The 5,000-nt window shown below is 67.9% G+C and overlaps 2 protein-coding genes across 2 annotated transcripts in view; one reads left to right on the top strand and one right to left on the bottom strand.

The window, feature by feature from the left end:
* Positions 1-5,000, top strand: part of LOC139064811 (uncharacterized) — a 7,265-nt gene that overhangs the window by 53 nt on the left and 2,212 nt on the right. The gene's annotated exons all lie outside the window — the stretch shown is intronic.
* The window catches only part of LOC139064812 (uncharacterized), a 7,273-nt gene that overhangs the window by 895 nt on the left and 1,378 nt on the right, over positions 1-5,000 (bottom strand). The gene's annotated exons all lie outside the window — the stretch shown is intronic.

The raw sequence follows: 5,000 nt of genomic DNA, 5'->3' as shown, positions 1-5,000 counted from the left end.
AGCCTCCAACGGCTGATGGTGGGGTGGAGGAGCTGCAGCCAGCCTCCAGCAGCTGATGGCGGGGTGCAGGAGCAGCAGCCAGCCTCCAGCTGGTGATGGCGGGGTGAAGGAGCTGCAGCCAGCCACCAGCAGCTGATGGCGGGGTGCAGGAGCAGCAGCCAGCCACCAGCAGCTGATGGCGGGGTGGAGGAGCTGCAGCCAGCGTCCAGCAGCTGATGGTTGGGTGGTGGAGGAGCAGCAGCCAGCCTCCAGCAGCTGCTGGCGGGGTGCAGGAGCAGCAGCCAGCCTCCAGCAGCTGGTGGCGGGGTGGAGGAGCAGAAGCCAGCCTCCAGCAGCTGATGGCGGGGTGCAGGAGCAGAAGCCAGCCTCCAGCTGGTGATGGCGGGGTGAAGGAGCTGCAGCCAGCCTCCAGCAGCCAGCCTCCAGCTGGTGATGGCGGGGCGGAGGAGCAGGCAGCCTCCATCAGCTGATGGCGGGGTGTAGGAGCAGCAGCCAGCCTCCAGCTGGTGATGGCGGGGAGGAGGAGCAGCAGCAGCCAGCCTCCAGCAGCCAGCCAGCCTCCAGCAGCTGATGGCGGTGTGTGGGAGCAGCAGCCAGCCTCCAGCGGCCAGCCAGCCTCCAGCAGCTGATGGCGGGGTGGAGGAGCTGCAGCCAGCGTCCATCAGCTGATGGCGGGGTGGAAGAGCAGCAGGCAGCCTCCAGCTGGTGATGGCGGGGTGGAGGAGCTGCAGCCAGCGTCCAGCAGCTGATGGCGGGGTGCAGGAGCAGCAGCCAGCCTCCAGCAGCTGATGGCGGGGTGGAGGAGCTGCAGCCAGCCTCCAGCAGCCAGCCTCCAGCTAGTGATGGCGGGGTGGAGAAGCAGGCAGCCTCCGTCAGCTGATGGCGGGGTGGAGGAGCAGAAGCCAGCCTCCAGCAGCTGATGGCGGGGTGCAGGAGCTGCAGCCAGCGTCCAGCAGCTGATGGTGGGGTGGAGGAGCTGCAGCCAGCCTCCAGCAGCCAGCCTCCAGCTAGTGATGGCGGGGTGGAGAAGCAGGCAGCCTCCGTCAGCTGATGGCGGGGTGGAGGAGCAGAAGCCAGCCTCCAGCAGCTGATGGCGGGGTGCAGGAGCTGCAGCCAGCGTCCAGCAGCTGATGGTGGGGTGGAGGAGCTGCAGCCAGCGTCCAGCAGCTGATGGTGGGGTGGAGGAGCTGCAGCCAGCCTCCAGCAGCCAGCCTCCAGCAGCTGATGGCGGGGTGCAGGAGCAGCAGCCAGCCTCCAGCAGCTGATGGCGGGGTGCAGGAGCAGCAGGCAGCCTCCAGCAGCTGATGGCGGGGTGGAGGAGCAGAAGCCAGCCTCCAGCAGCTGATGGCGGGGTGCAGGAGCTGCAGCCAGCGTCCAGCAGCTGATGGTGGGGTGGAGGAGCTGCAGCCAGCGTCCAGCAGCTGATGGTTGGGTGGAGGAGCAGCAGCCAGCCTCCAGCAGCCAGCCTCCAGCTAGTGATGGCGGGGTGGAGAAGCAGGCAGCCTCCATCAGCTGATGGCGGGGTGGAGGAGCAGAAGCCAGCCTCCAGCTGGTGATGGCGGGGTGCAGGAGCTGCAGGCAGCCTCCAGCAGCTGATGGCGGGGTGCAGGAGCTGCAGGCAGCCTCCAGCAGCTGATGGCGGGGTGGAGGAGCTGCAGCCAGCGTCCAGCAGCTGATGGTGGGGTGGAGGAGCTGCAGCCAGCGTCCAGCAGCTGATGGTTGGGTGGAGGAGCAGCAGCCAGCCTCCAGCAGCTGATGGCGGGGTGCAGGAGCAGCAGCCAGCCTCCAGCAGCTGATGGCGGGGTGGAGGAGCTGCAGCCAGCCTCCAGCAGCCAGCCTCCAGCTAGTGATGGCGGGGTGGAGAAGCAGGCAGCCTCCATCAGCTGATGGCGGGGTGGAGGAGCAGAAGCCAGCCTCCAGCTGGTGATGGCGGGGTGCAGGAGCTGCAGGCAGCCTCCAGCAGCTGATGGCGGGGTGGAGGAGCTGCAGCCAGCCTCCAGCAGCCAGCCTCCAGCTAGTGATGGCGGGGTGGAGAAGCAGGCAGCCTCCATCAGCTGATGGCGGGGTGGAGGAGCAGAAGCCAGCCTCCAGCAGCTGATGGCGGGGTGCAGGAGGTGCAGGCAGCCTCCAGCAGCTGATGGCGGGGTGCAGGAGCAGCAGGCAGCCTCCAGCAGCTGATGGCGGGGTGCAGGAGCTGCAACCAGCCTCCAGCTGGTGATGGCGGGGTGGAGGAGCTGCAGCCAGCCTCCAGCAGCCAGCCCCCAGCAGCTGATGGCGGGGTGGAGGAGCAGAAGCCAGCCTCCAGCAGCTGATGGTGGGGTGCAGGAGCTGCAGCCAGCCTCCAGCAGCCAGCCTCCAGCTGGTGATGGCGGGGTGGAGGAGCAGCAGCAGACAGCCTCCAGCAGCCAGCCAGCCTCCAGGAGCTGATGGCGGTGTGTGGGAGCAGCAGCCAGCCTCCAGCGTTCAGCCAGCATCCATCAGCTGATGGCGGTGTGAAGGAGCTGCAGCCAGCCTCCAGCAGGTCATGGTGGGGTGGAGGAGCAGCAGCCAGCCTCCAGCAGCTGATGGCGGGTTGCAGGAGCTGCAGCCAGCCTCCAGCAAATGATGGCGGGGTGCAGGAGCTGCAGGCAGCCTCCAGCAGCTGATGGCGGGGTGCAGGAGCAGCAGGCAGCCTCCAGCTGCTGATGACGGGGTGCAGGAGCTGCAACCAGCCTCCAGCTGGTGATGGTGGGGTGGAGGAGCTGCAGCCAGCCTCGAACAGCTGATGGCAGGGTGCAGGAGCAGCAGCCAGCCTCCAGCAGCTGATGGCGGGGCGCAGGAGCTGCAGGCAGCCTCCAGCAGCTGATGGCGGGGTGCAGGAGCAGCAGCCAGCCTCCAGCTGGTGATGGCGGGGTGAAGGAGCTGCAGCCAGCCACCAGCAGCTGATGGCGGGGTGCAGGAGCTGCAGGCAGCCTCCAGCAGCTGATGGCGGGGTGCAGGAGCTGCAGGCAGCCTCCAGCAGCTGATGGCGGGGTGGAGGAGCTGCAGCCAGCGTCCAGCAGCTGATGGTGGGGTGGAGGAGCTGCAGCCAGCGTCCAGCAGCTGATGGTTGGGTGGAGGAGCAGCAGCCAGCCTCCAGCAGCTGATGGCGGGGTGCAGGAGCAGCAGCCAGCCTCCAGCAGCTGATGGCGGGGTGGAGGAGCTGCAGCCAGCCTCCAGCAGCCAGCCTCCAGCTAGTGATGGCGGGGTGGAGAAGCAGGCAGCCTCCATCAGCTGATGGCGGGGTGGAGGAGCAGAAGCCAGCCTCCAGCTGGTGATGGCGGGGTGCAGGAGCTGCAGGCAGCCTCCAGCAGCTGATGGCGGGGTGGAGGAGCTGCAGCCAGCCTCCAGCAGCCAGCCTCCAGCTAGTGATGGCGGGGTGGAGAAGCAGGCAGCCTCCATCAGCTGATGGCGGGGTGGAGGAGCAGAAGCCAGCCTCCAGCAGCTGATGGCGGGGTGCAGGAGGTGCAGGCAGCCTCCAGCAGCTGATGGCGGGGTGCAGGAGCAGCAGGCAGCCTCCAGCAGCTGATGGCGGGGTGCAGGAGCTGCAACCAGCCTCCAGCTGGTGATGGCGGGGTGGAGGAGCTGCAGCCAGCCTCCAGCAGCCAGCCCCCAGCAGCTGATGGCGGGGTGGAGGAGCAGAAGCCAGCCTCCAGCAGCTGATGGTGGGGTGCAGGAGCTGCAGCCAGCCTCCAGCAGCCAGCCTCCAGCTGGTGATGGCGGGGTGGAGGAGCAGCAGCAGACAGCCTCCAGCAGCCAGCCAGCCTCCAGGAGCTGATGGCGGTGTGTGGGAGCAGCAGCCAGCCTCCAGCGTTCAGCCAGCATCCATCAGCTGATGGCGGTGTGAAGGAGCTGCAGCCAGCCTCCAGCAGGTCATGGTGGGGTGGAGGGCAGCAGCCAGCCTCCAGCAGCTGATGGCGGGTTGCAGGAGCTGCAGCCAGCCTCCAGCAAATGATGGCGGGGTGCAGGAGCTGCAGGCAGCCTCCAGCAGCTGATGGCGGGGTGCAGGAGCAGCAGGCAGCCTCCAGCTGCTGATGACGGGGTGCAGGAGCTGCAACCAGCCTCCAGCTGGTGATGGTGGGGTGGAGGAGCTGCAGCCAGCCTCGAACAGCTGATGGCAGGGTGCAGGAGCAGCAGCCAGCCTCCAGCAGCTGATGGCGGGGCGCAGGAGCTGCAGGCAGCCTCCAGCAGCTGATGGCGGGGTGCAGGAGCAGCAGCCAGCCTCCAGCTGGTGATGGCGGGGTGAAGGAGCTGCAGCCAGCCACCAGCAGCTGATGGCGGGGTGAAGGAGCTGCAGCCAGCCACCAGCAGCTGATGGCGGGGTGGAGGAGCTGCAGCCAGCGTCCAGCAGCTGATGGTTGGGTGGTGGAGGAGCAGCAGCCAGCCTCCAGCAGCTGATGGCGGGGTGCAGGAGCAGCAGCCAGCGTCCAGCAGCTGATGGTTGGGTGGAGGAGCAGCAGCCAGCCTCCAGCAGCTGCTGGCGGGGTGCAGGAGCAGCAGCCAGCCTCCAGCAGCTGATGGCGGGGTGCAGGAGCTGCAGGCAGCCTCCAGCAGCTGATGGCGGTGTGCAGGAGCTGCAGCCAGCCTCCAGCAGCTGATGGCGGGGTGCAGGGGCTGCAGGCAGCCTCCAGCAGCTGATGGCGGGGTGCAGGAGCTGCAACCAGCCTCCAGCTGGTGATGGCGGGGTGGAGGAGCAGCAGCCAGCCTCCAGCAGCCAGCCTCCAGCTGCTGATGGCGGGGTGGAGGAACAGAAGCCTCCAGCAGCTGATGGCAGGGTGCAGGAGCAGCAGCCAGCCTCCAGCTGGTGATGGCGGGGTGGAGGAGCTGAAACCTGGGTCGGACCTGGTCTGCAGCAGGGCCCATTACCACTCAGAAGCTGATGGCAGTGTGTGTTTAGGTCCCTGCGGGGTGGATGAGCTGAAACCTGGGTCAGACTTGGTGTGCAGCAGGGCTCAGCACCCTCCAGAAGCCGATGACAGTGT

Source organism: Nothobranchius furzeri, unplaced genomic scaffold (assembly GCF_043380555.1).
Source record: "Nothobranchius furzeri strain GRZ-AD unplaced genomic scaffold, NfurGRZ-RIMD1 Scf053, whole genome shotgun sequence".
Lineage (NCBI taxonomy): Eukaryota > Metazoa > Chordata > Actinopteri > Cyprinodontiformes > Nothobranchiidae > Nothobranchius > Nothobranchius furzeri.
Note: the sequence above shows the minus strand (reverse complement) of the source record. Positions and strands in the feature narration are given on the sequence as shown.